Raw genomic sequence first — 21,606 nt, forward strand, 5'->3', positions numbered from 1 at the left:
CTCTCGCGCAGTAATATATTCTTTTCAATAGTAGGCAACACTGAGTGGTAGTGGGGATAGTCTCTGAACACAACGGGTACCGGCGACCTTCATTAGTACCAAAAGTCGCCTCGTAGTTGCCGTTTTTGTGAAATATATCGATAAGAAATCCCGCGAAAGTGCGAGGTGCGCGCTGTCATAAGGTTCCTTGTCGCGGAAGGAAAAACGCCGACTTAAATTTTTGCACGGATCAAAACTGTTTATGGCGAAGGTGTTATGAACCGAACGAACGTGTTTAAGTGGTGTCGTGAGTTTATTGAAGGAAAAACGAATGTTCATGACGAGCAAAAGAGTGGATGGCTTTCAATTTTGACCGATGAGTTGGTGCAAAAAAATCGAGGAAACTGTTCGTGAAGACAATGGATGAGATTTCTGCCATTTTTCCACAAATCTCCAGGTCTCTTTTACATGAGATTATTACAGAAATGCTGGGATTCCGAAAATTGTGCGCAAGATGGATCCCAAAACAACTGACAGAGCAGCACAAATTGACTTGGTTCGCTAGCGCTCGCGAGTTCCTTGAGCGATTTGAATTGGAAGGTGAGGATTTTCTGAGCTCCATTGCGACTGGTGATGAAACATTACTCATTACACCCCTGGGACAAAAATACAGTCCTCACAGTGACGGTAAAATGATTCCCCATCTGCCAAAAAATTCAGAACCTCAATATCCGGCAAAAAAATCATGGCATCCGTGTTTTGGGACCGAAAAGGGACCATTCAATCGAATTTTTCCCCCAGGTGGAGACGAGTAATGCAGCACAATACTGTGAGACTCTAAAAAATCACAGGAGAGCAATTCCAAACAAGTAGGGGAATGTTGACTAAGGGATTGTGTCTGTTTCACGACAACGCCCGCCCACACACGGCCGACTCCACTAAGGCGCTTTTGAATTCGTTTGGTTGGGACATTTTTGACCACCCTGAAGACTCGCATGGATGGAAAAAAAATTTACGACCGATGACGAGGTGAAACAAGAGGTCTGTAAGTGGACGAAGGAGATGGCGGGAGAGTTCTACGAGGAAGGAATCAAAAAACTTGTATCGCGGCTTAAAAACTGCATAGAACGGGAAGGCGACTACGTGTAAAAATAAGTAACATGTGTATGTAACTTCAATATCATGTAATTTTTGTAAATAAAATGGAAAAATTCAGTACTCTTACTTTCTGGAAATCCTGCGTATCATACAAATATTTCGAGCGGAAATGACACTAAACACATCTTCTAATGCTTGTAATCAATTCACCAGTGTTGCCCCTGATAAATTACTTTAGAGAAGTCATTTCCATCGATTCCCCTGTCAATGAAAGTACTTCAGTACTTGACGAGAATATAAATCAAATCAAGTTTTAGAACCGGTGAGTTATGCGGCTAAGTGTTGTACGCTAAGACGCGGTTTATTTAATGAATTTTAACTAAAATCAGTCGGCAGAACTGAAAAATGTCGTCCGTGTAATTTTTGGAATGAAAAAGATTTGAAAGCAGGAGAGTGTAATTCCTATTCGAGTGATTAGTACTCGGTTTTTACAGTTTTTCTCTATTTAGTTTTTCATTTCTCAAGAATTGACGATAATTCACGATTTCACCATCGGAGTCCTTAGGATCCTTTTTGAGTTCTTCTCATCATATCATTCGAATCTCTAGTCCCATTTAATTCATTGATACGACGGATCTTCGAGTTAATACCGCGGAAGAGCGATCCTAAGGATTGCCGCGAAAGCTACCTGAGCGAAGACTATCTGCGAAGACTACCTGCAGCGAAGCGAAGACTACCTGCGTAGCGAAGTAGCGATGACTACCTGCATCTACAGCTTTTACCTCCGAATTATTGATACCTTCGGAGACTGCCTAAATCCTAATCTATTTAAAAAGTGTCTCGACGGCTATAACGGAAGCTTTGAGATGCTTCACTGTACTTGCATATGAAAACGCCAAGAACGATCTAGCGGAGGCGCCACAGACCACGAAGAAAATCGCAAGGAACTTGTAATTTCTCCATGGTTTTGTTTTTTTGTTCCATTTTATTTACCTAATATCTATTAACATATCTATTTTTCCACATTTGGAATTGATAATTTTTAATAGTCTATCGGTTAGGATGGGTATACTTGGAAGGGAGGATTGTGGGAGAGAGTCGGAAACAGAATTATAACGCGATGACAAGAATTTTCGTGAGAAGTGGATTTTAACTGTAGATAATCGACGTTGGAGACGAGAGTCGAGTCAGAGTACCATAAGATGTCGGATGTTATTCAGGTTCAACAATCTGACAGATTTTTCGGTAAATGACATGTTCTAACTGGAAATAATACAACCGAAATTTCTATCCCGTGTCACATTACGACGAAGCAGGGTGCACACTAAAATTTCATGTCCACAGGAGGAAAATAATCCTTAATTCTCTCGTAGTCTTCACGTTCATTCAGATGAAAAACCGCATGATCTGGATCATGTCACCGAGAACACAATTCGAGGGCAAATTACTTTGAAAACTCGCATCGGCGTGTCCACGTGACACATCCCATGATTATACAATGCCCATGCCTCCTCCTTATATTGACATCTTTTGATATGCACGTTCTCCCAATTAACCTGCTGCTGATCCGCCCATAGCGACAGCCTTCGAACAACGGCATTTGTCCTCTCTGGACCTTCGCGCCATTTTTATTTGGGACCCATTATTTGATTCGTCCCTTCGCGACGCACTCTCAACCCACCAATAAAAAATAATCACGGGTACACTGAAAGCAGCTAAGGCATCGCATGACAACGAAAAACAATGCGGGGAGCATTTATCGAGCCCATTTCGCCGACTAAAGTGTTTACCGTCCCGGCCAATTGGCTTCAATCTGACTACGATGGAATGTTCCGTGACGGAGATCGGAAGGGGAGTTAAGGGGGGAGGGGGGAGGGAGAGCCCCGCCCGTCCGTTCGCCCCTCCCTAGAAGAGGTCAAACAGCCGTCCCGCAGGAGGTCTTCAACGTCCTCCATGAAAACGCCCAGTGTTCTCGCGTGGCAAGAATACGCTCGCTGAGGCAAGTGCTCCGCAAAAACCTTTCCCTCCGTTGTTTCCGATGAGGGAGGAGGAGGGAGGGAGGAAACGACTCCATCTGACTAACCCACCTCACTGCAATCCCCATGCCTTCGGTTGCATTTCATTTCCGACGGATAAACCTTGGCGGTGTCGCACGGGTGGGAGAGGGGCGGCGAGTCGAGCCTCGCGGAGCTTCAAGGAGAGAGGGAGGGGGGGGGGGCAGAGGACGGCGTGAGCGATCCGTCAGCTGTTCCCGGCGGTGACGACGTCACCAGCCCGTTCGGGAGACGCGTGAGTCACGGCTATCCCCAGCTGGTAGGCCGTAAACCACGCCGCGCCACTGCGCTCGCGTCCAAAGGGAATCGCGTGCTACGAGCCATCAATCCCTCCCTACCTCCCTTATCGAAGACATTTGCCCCGGGACGGGTGGAGGTGGGGGAATTGCGAACTTTGAAACTAATTATGAATTAATGACGCGGAAGTTTTCGACGCGAATCGGAACAAATTCTCGTACTGGTTTACTTGGGTATACATTTCAAGCTGATTGGAAAAGGATCTAATTTTCTAAAACAATCGCAGCATGGTTACGTGGTTCGATTAATTGTCCTGTTCTATTTTCGAATATTATTTTAAGGCACGGAAGCCCGTCCATTCAAATGCGCAGCTAAGATCGCACGTTTAAGTAAATTCTTTTGGAAAAAAATTACATAAATGATGTCATAAGAGAGAAAAGACTTGGTAGTAATACACTAATGGTTCGGAAATATTCCGAAAAAGTGAATTTCGGGTCTTATTTCACGACGTTCGGTCACGTTTAGAGCAGCGGTAATAATTTTGACCTCACCAAAAGGTGGTCCTCGTTATTTATTTAAGGTTCCAAGATTATCTGTAAGCTACGGTAGCGAAATATGTCTTTTGGGGAAATGAAGAAAACGGATCGGATGCGGATCAATTCACGAACAGGGAAGACAAGAGGCGTTAGAAAGGTAGAGGACAATCGAATTTGCTTTTTACAAAGAGGAAATCATTGAGACTCTACATTATTTCGTCAGATCAAAGCGCTGACATGGACCATCGAACTGAAAAATTAAAATGCATTTTTTCTCCAGAACAATTCATTATCACATCAAGAGCAAGGTATAACACCGCATAATTCGTGATAAATGGGCTTGATTGTTATGTGGATTACCCTTTTTCGAAAAGTACATTTAATAAACCCATCGGTTTACAGGGTTTAAATATTAAAGCCTCATATCCCTAACACCCTCCGCCGAATGATCATTTAGTATGACGTGGAAGTAGATGTTCTATTTGCCAAGTCAGATATGCATTTAAACATCATATTCACGTAGTACTTTTCATGCACGAGTGCGCGTGCATTATACGAGGAATATTCGTAACACGTGGATGAGTATTGCATGTAGATGAGATGCACACAGCGCTTGGGTGACTAGTGATTTTCGATCGCCAGTAAATGTTTCTTCCGCCTTCCAAGATTTTCAGCAAGCGAGCGCGTGCGTGAAATGAAAAATTAACGCTCGAATGGAAGTTTTCGCGTGCAAATGTGGCGAAAATGGCATGTAAGGTCACCTTCACGATTAATTAATTTGATGCTCTAATATAACCATACCTCGAGCATTTGGGGTCCACCCTAAAAAGAGTTAATTCGTGAATTAAACACCACAACTTTTTTAAAAACCCTCGGTATAATATAATAAATGAAACCCCCCCCCCCAAACATAGTTGAGGATGAATTTTACTCACGCACCTAGCAGCACAAAACATAACGCAGAAAAAACTATGAAAATACAAAATCAACTCTTAAAACATCAGTCATAAAGTGAATGCCTATTTTCTTTCCATGACCATCAAGCCCAGTAGTGAGTTTCGCAGGACGTTTTCGCGGGATGTGGAGGAACGTGTGTTGACACGAATGTTAAGATCACAACGGAGGAAAAATTTTTTATTTAATATCGACTTTTCTAAGGAAAAATGAACATGGTACATTGAGGACATCTCGGTTCTATGTTGTTGCCTCTATTCGCTGAGTACTGGTACATGATGGCTCCCGCCAGCGGTGATGACACAAAACGTCGATTACGAGAAACGTTGATTACATAATATGTACACTTGAACGAAAAATTCAATAGCTCGAAGTCCAAGAGTGGAAAAGGCGTGTGAGGATTTACACAACCAAAATCAGCAGTGTACGAAGTGATTAAATCGGGAATAAAATTTTTTATCATCGCTCTACCAGGAATAAAAGAATAGACGATAGTGGTTTCGGAGCTGTCACAAACATCCACTACATATGGATTAAAGGAAACCTCCTCTTCAAAAAGAAACTTAAAGGGTTAAATTAAATGCAGGAAAAATATACCAAATTGTCACGCTCGCCCTGCATTACTTGAAGAATACTTCAGACGCAGCACGCGGTCTACTGAATCGCAGTTATGCTGTTGGCAACCTTTACCTAAATTCTACACGTATCACGATTGTTATCATATTCCCCCTGCAATACGCTGGAATTCGCAAATCCCTTGAAAATTACATATCTAAGAACAATTTAATATTTGCCGAGGCAAGAGAAAAACAATCCATATGCTTTATTGACTGAAATGTATAAGGAATTCCGTCCCTCATCAATTGCGTGATGTATTCCTACTTAGGTTCAGCACTCTGTCATGTATGCATAGTTACTTTGACGCCAGTGTTTACTCTTAAGTACAAAAAATAAACATACACCGAATATAATTTTTAAGATAGTGTAATACCTGAGGATCGCCTGGGTATTTACTGAAACAAAAGCAGGATTCCACTTTCCGACCGTGGCTGAGATTTGGCTGATGTGGTACTTCTCAAAATCACACATTTAATTCAACACTTAGCTCCGTTGCTATGCAGCGATGACTAGAATATTCCCTGAACTTAAAAAAAATGTCGTGTCATCTGTGCGCTCGATGTCGCTAAACGTGAATGCTGAATGCATTCATGCGTTAGCCATGGGAACAAATCAATAGCGAGCGTTAGATGGTATGCAAGTATAGCTTGTTCAGAATAGAGACTTCCGAAAACGATGGATCGATTTGATCCTTGGTACCAGAAAGTTTTCTCGCCGGGACTACGTTGATGTCATTTCTCCTTTATGGTGTACGATGAGAACTTCAAAGGCCAGAATACGATATGCCACATAAACCCCCTGATGCTATTACCAAGGAGTGGCTAGGCTACAGCTTCAAAATAACAGTAAGCTATCCCGAAAGCTGATGTTTACTACATAACACCTTCTCCATCACGAAATCCCTCATCCCAAATGACACACATAACGTCAGTATTTTCTCTCCTTCCATTATAACAACCCGCGATACTTACGACCTGATCGTGAAAGCGTGAAAATGTCGAGCAACTTAATTCAATAAAGAGTCGATTAATAAACAATTCAAACAAACTGTAAATACACTAATTTTTCAAGAAAAAATATTACTCCGTTAAATTTTAATTTTATATGTTCATGAAAAGCCCGTAAAGCTAATTTGACCTTTGGCAACAATGATTATTAAGCATACGGGTAAAAATCAATCTCGAATTCCAAGAGCATATAATGCTATTTCTATAGCACTTCTACTAGTCGTTATGAAGGAAAATATGGACACCACCCTCATTACCACTTATATCTTTAATACAAAATGACGTTTTTGAACCAGGCGGATCACACACCGAGGTGCCCGAGACCGGGTATGAGATGCCCTGCCACTCTATCATTGGTTTCTAAACTTAATGTCTAGTCTAGAAGATACACGTTTTACCGTGGATATTTGATTACTCACTTAGCTTTCTTAACAAACGGGAAACTATTTCTGATAAACTGCTAAACCCAAAAAGTGACATGATATTAGTATGTTGTTATTACGCCACATTTAACGCCCAAGATCAAATTTTAAGCTTTTTGTAACTAATCACCCGCACCTCGAGTAAAATTATGTTATGACCTAGTTATTTTTATCGCAAAGAAATTGACTGGAATGGAAGTGATCATAATGAACTGTTTTCTCAAAAGTTTTCCGTAAATTAAATTCAAATAACTTAATACGTAATATTATATTCATATCGATCTAAATTTATTTTTAGCTAATTTAATTCAAGAACCTTTGGGGAATTTTACTTGTAACTCAATTCTTAATCGGCGTATGAGTAGTCTCAACGAACTAAAAAGGCTATTCAACTCAGTTGTATACATTGCTGTACTTCTATAACTCTGCTAAAACAAAATTAATTCTGCTTCAAAGTTTCTGAGGTGTATCCCCCTATGATACCCAGTAATTGTGAACTTCTTCTTACTTTATGTGTCTCTGTATCTCATCCACATGACTCATACAGGTATTACCTACATTTACACGTCCAACTGTCCAAGAATACTGGAGATTTAAATTTTAATGGGCGAGAACAGCGTGAAAAGTTCCATATTTTTAGGCGTTAGCTCATCTCATATAAAGGGCAGCGTATATATTTGGCTTAACTTACGAGTGTGGGCGAGTGTTGAACGTCTGATTTCGCGATCAATTGGCGGACTGATTGCGCCAAAAATAGTCACGGAGTCACGTGAAAGTGCCAATATTTTGCGGATCTCATCCTCTATTGAATCTATCGTCAGCCAACTGACTTCGGCTGCAAATGTTACGCAACGCGGAATCATGATCGAATAGAATGTGGTTAAGACGGTCAAAACTTAATCATGCGTTCCATGGTGCCACAATACTTGGAAGACAATGGCTGGTGTCAGAATTTAGCAGTGAACACCACTTATTAACAGCAGAGGTATAAGCCTTTCGAAAAGTCAAGGGATTGATACGCGGCCCTCTCAATGGAACTTATAATAATACATGGGCAAGCGCAGTACAATGTCTATGACGCGAATGAATTAATGAAATGGTTTGTCCGTGAAATAGATTTGTCAAGTACACGAACACTTTAATAAGAAAAGAAAAAAAAACAACTGAATTTCATGACACATTAATTCTGCAAAAACTGAAAATGCACGAGGTGTGTTAAATATTTAACGGTAATTTTATTTATTTCTGTAGAATTTTATTTATTCATCTAAATCAATGTATTCATCTCAATATGCAATCCCCATTAGATATTATACACTTATGTCAGCGCTTTTCTCAGTCCTCAAAATAATTCTGGAACTCGATTTTCGGTAGAGCTTTTAGCTCTCTCAGCTATGCGTTTTTAATCTCGTCTATTCTTGAAAAACGACGGCCCCTTGGGGTTTATCTCTTTATCCTTGGGACAGAAAAAAAATACATGGGTCCATGAAAATGGGACACGTCTGGCGAATATGGTGGTTGGGACATTATCACAGTGTTTTTTTGGCCAAAAATTCACGAACAAGCAGTGAGCAGGTGAATTATCGTTATGGTGCAAAAGCCATGAATCGTTTCGCCACAAACGCGGGCGTTTCTTTTGTATTGCTTCACTCAAACGCCGTTGAGCTTGTGTACGTAAAAAGTAGTACCATTTATTGACCTTTTGACCTTGTGGCGGGAACTCATGGTGCACTATGCCGAATTAAGTGCACTATATGAAAGTAGAAAATTCACGTTACTTTTTTAACACGCCTTGTATTCCTGCATATATAATTATATGTTTTTAAATCGACTAAACATGCTTCTTATTCCCTATCATTAGTGTGCACATGCCTGTTCATGCAGCTGAAGAAGTCAAAAAATCTAATAACAGCACCCCATTTTAATGAACTGTTTAAATTCCAGCAGCAAATCAACGATTAATGTACGAGGGTCATCCGGAAAGTAGTACCCGTTCGTGAAATAAAGACACAAAAGTAAATATTAACAAACATAAAAAATTTTATTTGAAAGAGGATACTTTAAACTACTTCTCAACATAATCTCCAAGCAAATTAAGGCATTTGTCATAACGTGTGACAAGTTTCTGTATTCCTGCTGCATAGTCCTTCGCCGCCAGCTCATTGAGATACGCGAGGGACCCATCTTGCACAAATTTTTGCATAATGCAGATGGTGTTTAACAATTTCATGAACAATTGTTCGAGAAACATTGGGAAAATGCTCACAGATGTCATCAATTGTGACGCGCCGATCGTTCCTCACGAATTCGTCAACTGAGCTCACCAGTTGGTCTGTAATGACAGACGGTCTCCCCGAACGCTCATCGTCGTGTGTGTTCCCCCTCCCCATGTTGAAGTTGCGACACCACCGCCGAACAGACGACTCGTCCATTACATTGTCTCCATACACCTCCTTTAATTGGCGATGAATATCACATGGGCGAACGTTTCTTGCATTGAGGAATTTAATCACTGCCCTCACTTCACAACTGGCGGCGTTCTCAATTTTTTTAAACATTGTAAACAATCACAGAAACAACACAGGCAATGCTAGCGTCACGCAACTTGGCTCAGAGAAGGCAGACAAGTCACTGAAGCTATCTGACCTCGTCCAGCGGCTACTCGCGTCGTCAGCACTTCATGCGGCACGAACGGGTACTACTTTCCGGATGACCCTCGTATGTATTTTCGCCTCGTTGTATACATGTAGAAGGCCAGAATCAAGAACCAAATGGAATTAATATTTATTTTTACCATACTGCATAGAGGCAGCATGACAGGAGCGTCAGTAAGCTAAATATAACTTAAGAAATTATCTAATAATCAAATCAATCACCGCGGCAAAAATATCTCCAAAAAATAACTCATGTGATAATAAACTTAAGATATTCCTACGAAGTTAATTCTGAGCAACCTTTCGGACAATTGGAAGTTCGAATTGCCGTGGCGCTTTCATTCTATGGACTGCTCTAAATGGTCTCTGAACAATGATGAAATTTAATCTGCAACTACGTGAACACTGAAATCGTGACTCATTCCGCCACCTTTCATCCCATACTACCCCCATTGCACCACAGGAAAAGATTCTCGAGGATGCTTATGGTCAATCAGGCTCGAGGGCAATTGACACAAGGGACAGGGCTGCCGCGAACAGATCTCTCGCCCTCCACCTCCACTAATGAATCCTTTTTGGGGACGAGAATACTCCGACAAGCAACGGAGACCGTGAAAGACGAGGGAAAGGGGGAAAAAAACAAAAACCCCACTCACAGCACACTTTTCAGGACCCCTTTCATCTCTGGAGCAAACCTGATGTCCTCCTTTAACCTTATGTGACTTGAAAAAAATCATTAATGGTGGAAGGGTGCGGAGAGTTAACAGCACTACGTCAAATCGACAACGGGATCCATTTTCGGCCACCATCCTCAACTCCCTTGTGGCGGTGGGGGTTGGCGGGGGTAGATGACGATGAAAGTGATGGGAAAAGGGGGGCGAGCGATCAAAGATGAGTGGGTTGGGGAAGAGAGACGCAGGGGGTTGTGGAATAGGGAGAAATGGAGGGGAAGATAGCCGAAAGGTAGTGGGAAGGGGGAGGAGAGCGAGAGGGAGGAAGGTCAAGGTCACGATCACAGCCTCTCCCGCATGTCCTCCGACCGGGAAAGGGAGCAAATTTGCGTGCAGAGGTCGGGAGGGACGCGAGGGTAGAAGGGTCGATACAGGAACGGATCAAGCTTAAAAAGGGTGGAGGCTGGACTCATCCCACGGGAACTCCTCTATTGAGGGGTGCGCTTTTACACGCGGGCGTGACAACTGAGGGCCCGTGGCGCTTGGGAAGGTAAGTACGGTACAGAAAAGAGCCATCATATGCGTGCTTCTGGACGGGATGCCGACGCATCCACCACTCAGATGGTGCTTATCAGCTTCCGACATCTATCTCGATTCCGTTTCTCCACCGCTCTCATATCCTGGGCGAAGAATCTCCGGCGCAAGTGACGGAGGCGGATAGTGAGTGCCGTGGTGTCGAGCGAAAATTCCCACGTTCGGCTTGAAATAGTGTAGGGTAAGGTTCACGTTTTGCGAAGAAATAAATTGACGCCACGGGGTAAATCGCAAGTTCTTTTTTTTAATGACCACAGAAAATCAATGGCAGAGTTCACACAAAAGACATGCTATTCACGCGAAACAGGGTTTTCTCTCTCTCTCTGGCTTACATTTTTAAAGCCTGAATGTTTTTGACCAAAGAGCAGTTTACGGGAGGAATATTTGCCAGAGTTTTCCGCCCTATTATATTCTCGCTTATAACCATGTTCAGTCAAACATTTAACATATTCTGGAGGTCCAAAATCCAATACAAAATAAATCTTTTGCTCTTGCTTGGTCTGATGGTTTTTTTATCTATTCATCCATCTGACAATTGCTCAGCAATAAATGAATAATATATATAATTATATATTATTTTTTTGCCAACCAGTTGTCAGATGGATAAATACAAGATGGACGATGTTTCATCCGTCGAGGTTATGCCCGATTTAAAACGAGTGTATCATTCAAAACACTTCGACTCATACTCGTAGTTTCATTAACAAAGGCTTGCTGAATCATTCCAAATGTCTACATAGCACTTTTGCCAGGTTTGAAACAAAATTTCACGCACACACGCTGTTCCTCTAGCTCATTCATTACTGCCGTTGCACGCGGCGACGAACAGGTTAAGGCACGTACCGCTGCTGCTGCGTAAAGACTCGCCGTAAACAAACGCAACACCTCTCGTTTTAGTCTTCAGGTGTGTCGCTAGATGGCGCACTGTATCTCGTTTCAATCCGTTTCAAACGTTTTGTGCGGAATAAAATGTCTGGTCTTTTTTTGTTCACCCCTTGAGGATATATATTCATATATATATATATGTATATATATATATATATATATATATATATATATATATATATATATATATATATATATATAGTCGCGATAGTCCACGGGGTAGAGCGTTGAACTACTGACCGGAGGGCCCCGGGTTCGATTCCCGGGCAAGGCACTCTGGGCACCTGCAGCTCCGCCCAAGCTATGTGATTTTTCTGGTACCAGATCTTCCTGGGAAACCATAACCGGCACAGGGAAAGGACCTGGCCCCCCTACCCTGGTGTGTGAATTTCACACACCGTCGGGCTTAGTACTGGGTGAACTCTACCATCACCTACTAAACCGACCTTCCGGTTGATTACTGTGTTTATGGTTTAAATATATATATATATACACACAAACTATATTTGTAATACATATATACATTTTTTTTCTATATATATATATATATATATATATATATATATATATATATATATATATACTCATATATATATATATATATATATATATATATATATATATATACTCATATATATATATATATATATATATATATATATATATATATATACACACACACACAGACAAAAACACACAAAAAAGAGACTCACTATTTTTCGAATTTTCGGTGGTCGTGACCACCTTTATCAAGGAAGAGAGGGACAGAACTGAAGGGAATACGAGGGCTGGAGCGATGAAGGATTGCTCTAATGTTTTCAGTTTCAGTGGAGGATCAGAGGGTGGGAGGGATGCTATAATGGATACACTATAGCATTTATCAAAGGGAGTGTTGTGCTCGGAGGCGTGTTTGGGGATAGGGAGCATATCAATTAGGGAAGAGTTTTTGCATGAGTCTCGGTGGTGGTTGATTCTGAAATTGAGGGGTGTGGTGCACTGCCCAATATAATACGCAGGGCAAAGTTGGCACTTCAGAAGGTAGGTGTTTTTGTCTGTGTCCACTAGTGCTAAGTGTTATACATTATTATTCACGTCTGTGAGACTTTCAAAAAGTGTTATATATATATATATATATATATATATATATATATATATATATATATATATATATATATATAACGATTGTACGGAAAACCTCACACGAGCGGCACAATAATGGGCTGACACAATATAACACAAATAGAATAGAATAGCAACATTTAACAGGACACTCATTAGGTAAATTGTTCGAGCTTTCGGCCCTCTCAGAGGCCTTCTTCAAGAGAGAATATAAATTAAAATATATATATATTCTCTTGTAATATATATATATTCTCTTGTAATATATATATATATATATATATATATATATATATATATATATATATATATATATTACAAGTAAACCATTACTACCGAGTACACAACTCCTCAGTTATCTTCTGGGCATGCTGATTCCAGTAGTTACAAGTTACATAAAAAGCATTAATAGTTGAAATAACTAGCATTCCAGCTGTATTAATTCAAATCAGAAATAAATTAATCGTTTTGTGATTCAGCCATCACCATTTTGGATTAATATCATATTGAGAATTATCTGTTCCATAATGAAATTTGAGAACATTTTTTTCAATCATTACATTTTAGGAATACAATAGCGCCAGAACTTCGTATAAATGGGGCTCCCGACACTTGCATATGGTCACTGTCAGCAAAGGTTTTGATGTTATTTATGTGATCTACCTTAATCCACAAAAGGTGTACTTTTCAATTAATTCCAAAGAAATTAAGAATTAATCCTGAATAATTCCAGAACAATCCATTAAAGAATATTGCCAGGCATTAATCTCAAGTATAGAGAAATTATTGCACGTTTTCAAAATATAAAATCAATACTTTTTTTACGCTTACTTCCCATAGTACTTGCATAGCGGAGGGACGCAAGGGAAAGAAAAAATGAAGATGAAGTGAATTGAATTTCTACTCTTGATGTTTTGGAATTGCTCTCAGATTTTCTGCAAAGGGGATCATATCATCCGCAATGCTGAACTTAATGCAACCCACCTCCTCCCCGCCTATACGCACCCCTTGTATTTCTTACAGTGCTTCCCAACCATGTTCTCAGCAAATTTTTTAAAAATTATGAGATAAATATTTCCTCAGGGGAAAATGGGGGGTTATATTAGCCCTCGCGTTGACACGTATGTAACGCAGGTTAACCACGTTGGGTGCCAAGCGGTGATAATTTACTTTGCATATCTTGGAGAGCAATTAGCTTTGTTTGGAGGAGTTTATCATGGTGGACGGCGGTCTTTAATAGACTAAATTACAATAACTGAGGAAAAACTTCTCCGACTAAGATGCGGCTCCAAAATGTCTCTTTTCCATATCAAGGGAGGACAAAACAGAGGCGGAAGGTATCGGGAAACTACGGAGTAACTTTTTTGAGAGAAAGCTACTTCGTGTCTTTGAGATGAGCATTCCCAAAAAAATAAATTGCAGATAAACATCCTTGACATTTACAAGATAAGGTCACGACACCAGGTTGGCCGATATCGTTCATATTCGCAAGGTTGGTCCTATCAAGAGTTTAATTACAGCTGCCGAATTTAGAAAGCGTGTAGGATCTCATGTTACTTCTAGACATACTACCTTGATCAAATATTTCCCGGAATTTATTCAGAAAATTAAAAATACAAGTTTATTCATCTAAATCTATATTGTCCCCTTCAAAGTAATCCCCATCGACTGCAACACACTTATGCCAGCGCTTGATCCAATCCTCGAAACATTTTTTATATTCGGTTTTCAGTATGTCCATCAGTGCTTCCTGCGATTTTTCCATTACTTCCTCTCGGCTGCTAAAACGCGTTCCCCGTAATGGTTTTTTAACTCGATTGAACAGAAAGAAGTCACAGGGAGCCAAATCAGGTGAATTCGGTGGCTGTTGGATGGTATTTGTTGCATTTTTCGTCAAAAAATTACGAATAATGATAGCACTGTGCGACGGTGCGTTATCATGGTGCAAAATCCACGAGTTTTCTGCCCACATTTCTGGTCTCTTTCGGCGAATTGCTTCACGCAAACGTCTCATAACGCCCAAATAATACTCTTTGTTTACTGTCTGGCCTTCTGGCAAAAATTCATGATGCACTACACCGTTGTAATCCATGAAAACCGTCAGCATTGCCTTCTTTTTTGACTGAAAACGACGTGGTTTTTTTGGTCTCGGCTCATTTGGTGAACGCCATTCACTTGCCTGATGTCTGGATTGCGTGTCGTACTCATAAACCCACGTCTCGTCTCCAGTAATGATCCTTTTGATGAATGTGGGATCGGATTCAGCCTCGCAAATCATGTCTTTTGCGACGTCAACACGGTCTCTTTTTTGCATGAAATTGAGGTCTTTTGGCACCAACTTTGCTGCTACACGACGGAAACCCAAATCATTAACCACAATGTCTTGGGCGGATCCATAGGCAATGTTCAAGTCCTCCGCTATTTCTCTGATGGTTAATTTGCGGTTATTGACCAACATTTCTTTTACTTTATCAATTTTTTCACCGACTTTCGATGTCGATGGTCTGCCACTGCGTTCATCATCTTCGATTGACTCACGACCACTTCTGAACCGCTCGTGCCACTGGTAAACGACCGTTTTTTTTAGAGAATCGTTGCCGAAACACTTTTCCAACATTTCCAACGTCCGTGCGCCACTAAATCCGTTTTTTACGCAAAATTTAATACAAGTTCGTTGTTGCAAATTTAAATCCATTTCTGCAATTGTAAAAAATCGCCAACACACACAGAGATAGATGTACTCTTGGCTACGTAACTTTTGCAAATGTCAAGTTATGACACTAAGATTTAAAGGGAATATCAACAACAGATGTACCAATTTAACAAAAAAAACAGAACTCAAATCGGAACGATGGGAGCGCCACACGGTGGTTATTCCGGGAACTTTTTGATCAAGGTAGTACACGATTTTAAAATTCGAAGAGTGTTGGATGAATAAAATATCGCATATATTTTTTTAATGATCGAATAATAAATATTCAAGATAAAAATTTTCAAATGAAATGCTTCTCAAGATGAACACCTTAATTACGCCTCGGCAAGTTTAACGAAAACACGCACTTCGTTCCCGTTCCATCCGATTAACGGAGTTCTTCCCTCATTCTTTCAACCACCATTTTCTTATTTCGTTCTCAAATCCACACATGAGCAAATGCCCAATTCCTCAACAATTGTCCTTCATTAAAATCGAACATTGCTCATTATTCTAGTTTTTTTCAGTTTTTATATTTACACATTATTACATTAACACATATTAAGTACAGTAAACTATTGGTTTTGGGAGCAAAAGGAGAGCATTTACGCGATTTAATCATTTGGAGCAACCATTTAACTTACTTCCGTTTTTGTATGCAACATCTATCATCGCTTAAATCTGCACTTATCTTTTTTCCATCAGAGAAGGAGCCGGTGTTGTCCTGGTGGATGATGCAGATAAATTTCTCTCCGGCTTGAAACATGAGATTATTGTCTATAGCCATGGAAAACCTCAACCGGTGTAAAACGCGACTTCAAACATCATCTGTAATATATCTATTAAACTTTCTGCCTTTCAAGTATATATGTAAACATTATTTTCTGCTGTTTATACTTCAACTCTGATCGAAAGTCAAACCCGAAGTTCATTAACTTTGCTCTTACTTTAGCTCTATTATTTATAATTTTGTAACGTATTTGGAATTCAAATAAACGTTATAAAACTTTAAGGTAATCAGCCTCCTTTTTATAAATAGAATCGGATTTCTCAAATAGTTAATTGCTACAGACGAAAAGGATAGGTAGGGTAAAATTTGAAGAAGAGTCTCGAAAAGTGGGTGCAAAAGAAAGCTTATGGAGGTCACTCACAAAAGACGAGGGCAACTAGTAGGACATATACTTAGGCACGATAGATTGCTGAAGATTCTGATAGAAAGAAACACAGACGGGAAGAGATACAGAGGAAGACCCGGGATGAATTATTAGAAGTAATGCGAAATGTCGGCACAAGGGCCTATGAAGGGATTAAGAGGTTGGCGAGGAACAGGATAGCTTGGATAGGATCTACTTAACAATCCTCGGCTGGATAAACTGAGATGATGATGAATTTGCTTTATATAGATAAACATAAAACATAAATGAACAATGTATCCAGGAATCGATGATGAGTCACATGCTGAGGATATTAATGTGTTGGCACATGGCTAATGTGCAGGGCATTTGAGCATTTGTGTATGCTAGGTTAATGAAAAAGCATTAAATGAAGTTTTTGGCACGAACAAGACTAAAGAGCAGATATTAAAGCATCAAACACACCGCGTCTATGTACGAAAACGCCGATGCGGAGATATCGCTCACAATGAGTAACAACTGCGAGAGAAGAACTTCTTGTGGTATAACTAATGTATTGTATTTCTTAAAATAGTAAACTAACCCACAGACATATTGCGATTAGGTACACATGGTGGTGAGGAAATAGTTTCGGTCTATGAAAGGACACCGAAGTAACAAAAAATTGAAATGGAGAAGATTATAAAATAACCTTGGTAAATTGGAACGCTATCGTCGAAGGCCAAGAGGAAAAAAACCGGAAAATTCGTATTGAAAAAAGGAAGGAATTAGGGATGAGGGCTGATGGGATTCACGCTCAATATAAATTATATGTTGCAGAAGAGCCACGACCGAAGAAGATATTCGCGGAAAATGCCAAGGGACTGATTATTTCAATTCGGTTACATTTTAGAGAAACATATTCAGGAACGAAGTGAAGGCCTGCAGAAGCTACCCGGTGGCAGATATCAAGAGCAACCATAATTTAGTGATGACAACGCGCCAATTTAAAGTCAAGAAACTGAAAAAAAACAATAATGAGCAGATGGCCAAGTACGAAAATTGAAATGAACTCAGATGAGACTTGTCTCCCAAAGTATTTTAAAATAACAATTCCGTGGGCATTGAAGAATTAACAGTTAAGAAGAAAAAGGAAATAGTTACTGGCCCATACTGCAAGAAACATGTACTATGAAACCCGAGCATCATGTCTCGATTGCCCACAAGCGAAACCACAAAGCATATCACTTCCTAACTTCAATGACCCTGGTTTCCTTATCCCAATTTCTTTCTTATACCAAGGACTGACATTGTCAAACATAGGATCACAGAAAATTATCATAAGCCTGGAATCACTCCTGGTGGCATTTATTATAAAGGAAAAGACCAGGAAAAATTCTGGATGCTTTGGACTTGCCCATGGAATCGGACTTGCCCAGAGGGATGCCCATTTATGCAATCAGAATTTGAAATTCAAAGTGAATTTCTGATTTATCCAGTTGATTTTCCATGAGCTTAAATAATGACAAGGTTATTTAACATATACTATAAACCAGCATCATAGAACACTTCGCATTTTTGTGAGAAATTCGGTTTGAAAAACCACTACCACATTGATAACTAATGATGTGGAAGAAAGTGTATGAATTATCCATAAGTATGGTCCATCCTTAAAGGAAAAGCACACTAAATTTTGAACTCGGTCAAACCAGCAATGTAGTAAATCCAATAGTTGATTTGACAGGAAGAAGAATACTACCTATTACAATTCCTTAAGACATATGAAGTAAAGATAGGGCAGCCAGTTCTACTACCTGAATCTCTCGCGGCTACACAGGAGGATCTGGTATCAAAAAACTTATAGTTTGGGAAAGGCTGAGGGTAAGGCCCACCAATCATACCCAGACCTACCAAATCAGTAAACTAGCACCCTACCCACCACATTAAAACACCCTTGAACTTGTCTCTCATTTTATTTCTTAGTATTAACTAACCGCAGCAGGTTTTTGAAGTACTCTAGGACTACATAATTTGGTACTCCTAAGAACTAACTATCGCAACACACAATATCTTACCCCAAAATGCATTTGCAATAGCTCATTATTTAGCTCTGCATACTCCCTCTTTTAGTCTTATTCAAAATGCCTATTTTTTCCCTCTTCCTATCTCACTTTCCCAGCATTCAATCCTCTGACACCTACTTCTGCATTACAATGCATCTCTGTGCTCCTGCACCCATCTGTCCTACCTTCCTCGATTTTTTCTCTTCACACTTGTTATGATAGGTTTTAAATAACAAACCACAGTAAAATACTTTGAAGACATAAATTAAAAAGATACACAGAAACGTGAAATGAAGGGGCTAAAATAAGAAAAGTGGACCACTCAGACATCACTGTAGTCTTTGCATCATGGACTCCTACTTAGTAGACCTCCTCCACTCATGCGATTTGGTCAAGGTGGACCTAACTCGCATGGAAATGCAATTATTACATGATATTTAACTCTAAGAATATTAAATTGAAATTCAATGAGTGAAGTTCTTCACTTTATTATACACATATCTCATAGAAAAGAAGTATTTTGATAATATGATATTGCTTTTCAGGTGACGGTAGAATTATAATAGCAATCACTTGATAGTCACCCTTTGAACGAGAGTTTTATTCATAAATCAAGTCATAGTGAAATTATTGAACATATTTTATGACAATACTCAAATATTGCAAAAGTCAATTTAAAGCAAAATACAGTTTGAATCAATCAGTTTTGGATGCCTGCAGATACTATTTGCAGTCGTGTAATATTTTGAGCCAAAGGTAATCCTCTCATAAGTAACCCCATTTGATTAAAACTGATGGTAAATTTAACTCAAATGAGCTATACAGATGGATGAAAACAATGATAATACATAGAGAGCTTGTAATTGTAATCTTACAAGATATCTGTTGGATAACTGCTAAGATAAACTTTGCACGGGTATAATATTCAAATTTGACAATTATATACCTAATGATTGAGGTGTCTCCAAATACGATTGATGCTGTGATGCACTGGCAAGAGAGGCAAATTGGTGCCTACAGCAGGTATTTAAGGCTATTTTACAATGAGGCTTTAGTCTCAAATCATAAGTCTCAGCAAAAATATGGCTATAAGCTATTTTTCAAGAACAAAGACTCAAGGCAGCTCTATGTAAGTCACTAAATATCAACTAACTTCTATTTTCAAGATTCATGCCATTCATGAGACTTCAGCTACAAGACTTAAGGCTGTACGTAGAATGGCCCTTATGGTAGCCACTTTCCCTCCTGTTAACCCATTTTGGGCTTGGCCCAAAAAGCTACCACAAAAAATTACTTGTTTTTGATAAAACAATCATGAATCACATTAGTGTGTTGTTCAGTGGTGGTAGACAAAACTACATATCTAAATGCTTACATGCAGTTTTCATGGCTTGCTTGCCAAATGACTTGACGGAGACATTCCTAACATAATATAAAATACCCTGAATACTTTTTGTCTTTTTTTTCATTCTCTGTGATATTATTCATGTAGCACAAAGAAGAATATTCACATTTCACACAGTTGAGTGATTATTTGTTCAAGAGCAAATTAAAACCAATTTCATAGTTTGTCAGTAAGAATGAATCAATTTTATTTTGTAATTATAGTCTTAACATGCATAAAAAATGGGAGAAAAGTCATTTTTTAAACACTTCAAGAGCTTAATTTGTCTACCTTAATGTTGCAACAGACAAATTACAAAATGATTACGTTTAACCACGTGAACTTCATCAAAAATGAGAACATGGGGCGTTAGAATAACAAATGTAATATTACACATCAGATATGGTCTGCACCGAGATGATAAATAATTTGAAGACTACAAGCTGCCCGTGAATGATTCAGATGAGCCATCACTTTTTCATCTTAAAAATTTTTGGTCTTCTTAATTACAACATAGGTTTCAGAAATAATTCATCCTCACCCATGACCACAATTTACAATACCGGGTGGGAAAATGGTGAAAATATTTTTATGTTAGGGCTGTTAGTGTACTAAGTTTCACAACCATTGGGGGCCAATTTCTTAAAGCTTCCTTGTTCAAGTCCATTTACAAGTCCTCTGATTGGTTTTAAATGAAATATTCAAATCCCACTATGTACAGTACTGTAAATGGGGAGTAACAAGTCCACCACTTTTTACAATCAGCAGAATCTGTAGAGGCAAATTACAAGGACTTGTAAACTAACTTTTGCTTGGTTACATATGGCTGCTAGCTGGGAGGATCTAGGGCAAGATATGGGTCCAAAATTTTGTTTTCCCATTAATTCCATTTGAATAATGATTCATTTTGTTGACACAGCTAACTAAATCTACAAAGATCATTTACTTACTTCAAGAAAATGAAACTCCAGTAAAGAAATAGGGGGGGAAAGGAAAAGTATTACTTCACTATAGTAGTGCCATGACTTGAAGATTTTTCTTTTAACTCCTCCCCCTCCCCTTGGATCTCAACCTCCTGCTGCCCACTCCAGTGTAAAACCATTATCTTCATTAAAATAAATAACAAAGCTTGGGTAGTTTGTGTAGACAAAAGAATGGATTTTTAAATTAAATAAATCCTGTGGAATGCAAGTATATGTTTTAAAGGATAGCAAACTCATACTAAAGGAAGATACTTAATGTTCGCCCAAATCAATAATCCCACCGAAACAACCATTTTTATATTCAATTACAACAGAAAAGCAGCCATAGCAGAAGGTAAATAGTATTGCTCATCCATCCAGTAATATATTCATGATGTGAAGTTTTTTACATTTGTTATGCCGAGAGAATAATTGTCTCCATTGTTATGAAAAATCAATGCTTATTTTGGGTCAATTTAGATCCAGCCTCTAAGTAGATTTATCTTTTATTTTTTCACTTACAAACTCCCTTATTGCATACCCTTTACCAGAAAATCACAAAGTG

The sequence above is a fragment of the Hetaerina americana genome, unplaced genomic scaffold (assembly GCF_022747635.1).
Source record: "Hetaerina americana unplaced genomic scaffold, ioHetAmer1.1.p SCAF_3, whole genome shotgun sequence".
Taxonomy (NCBI): Eukaryota; Metazoa; Arthropoda; class Insecta; order Odonata; family Calopterygidae; genus Hetaerina; species Hetaerina americana.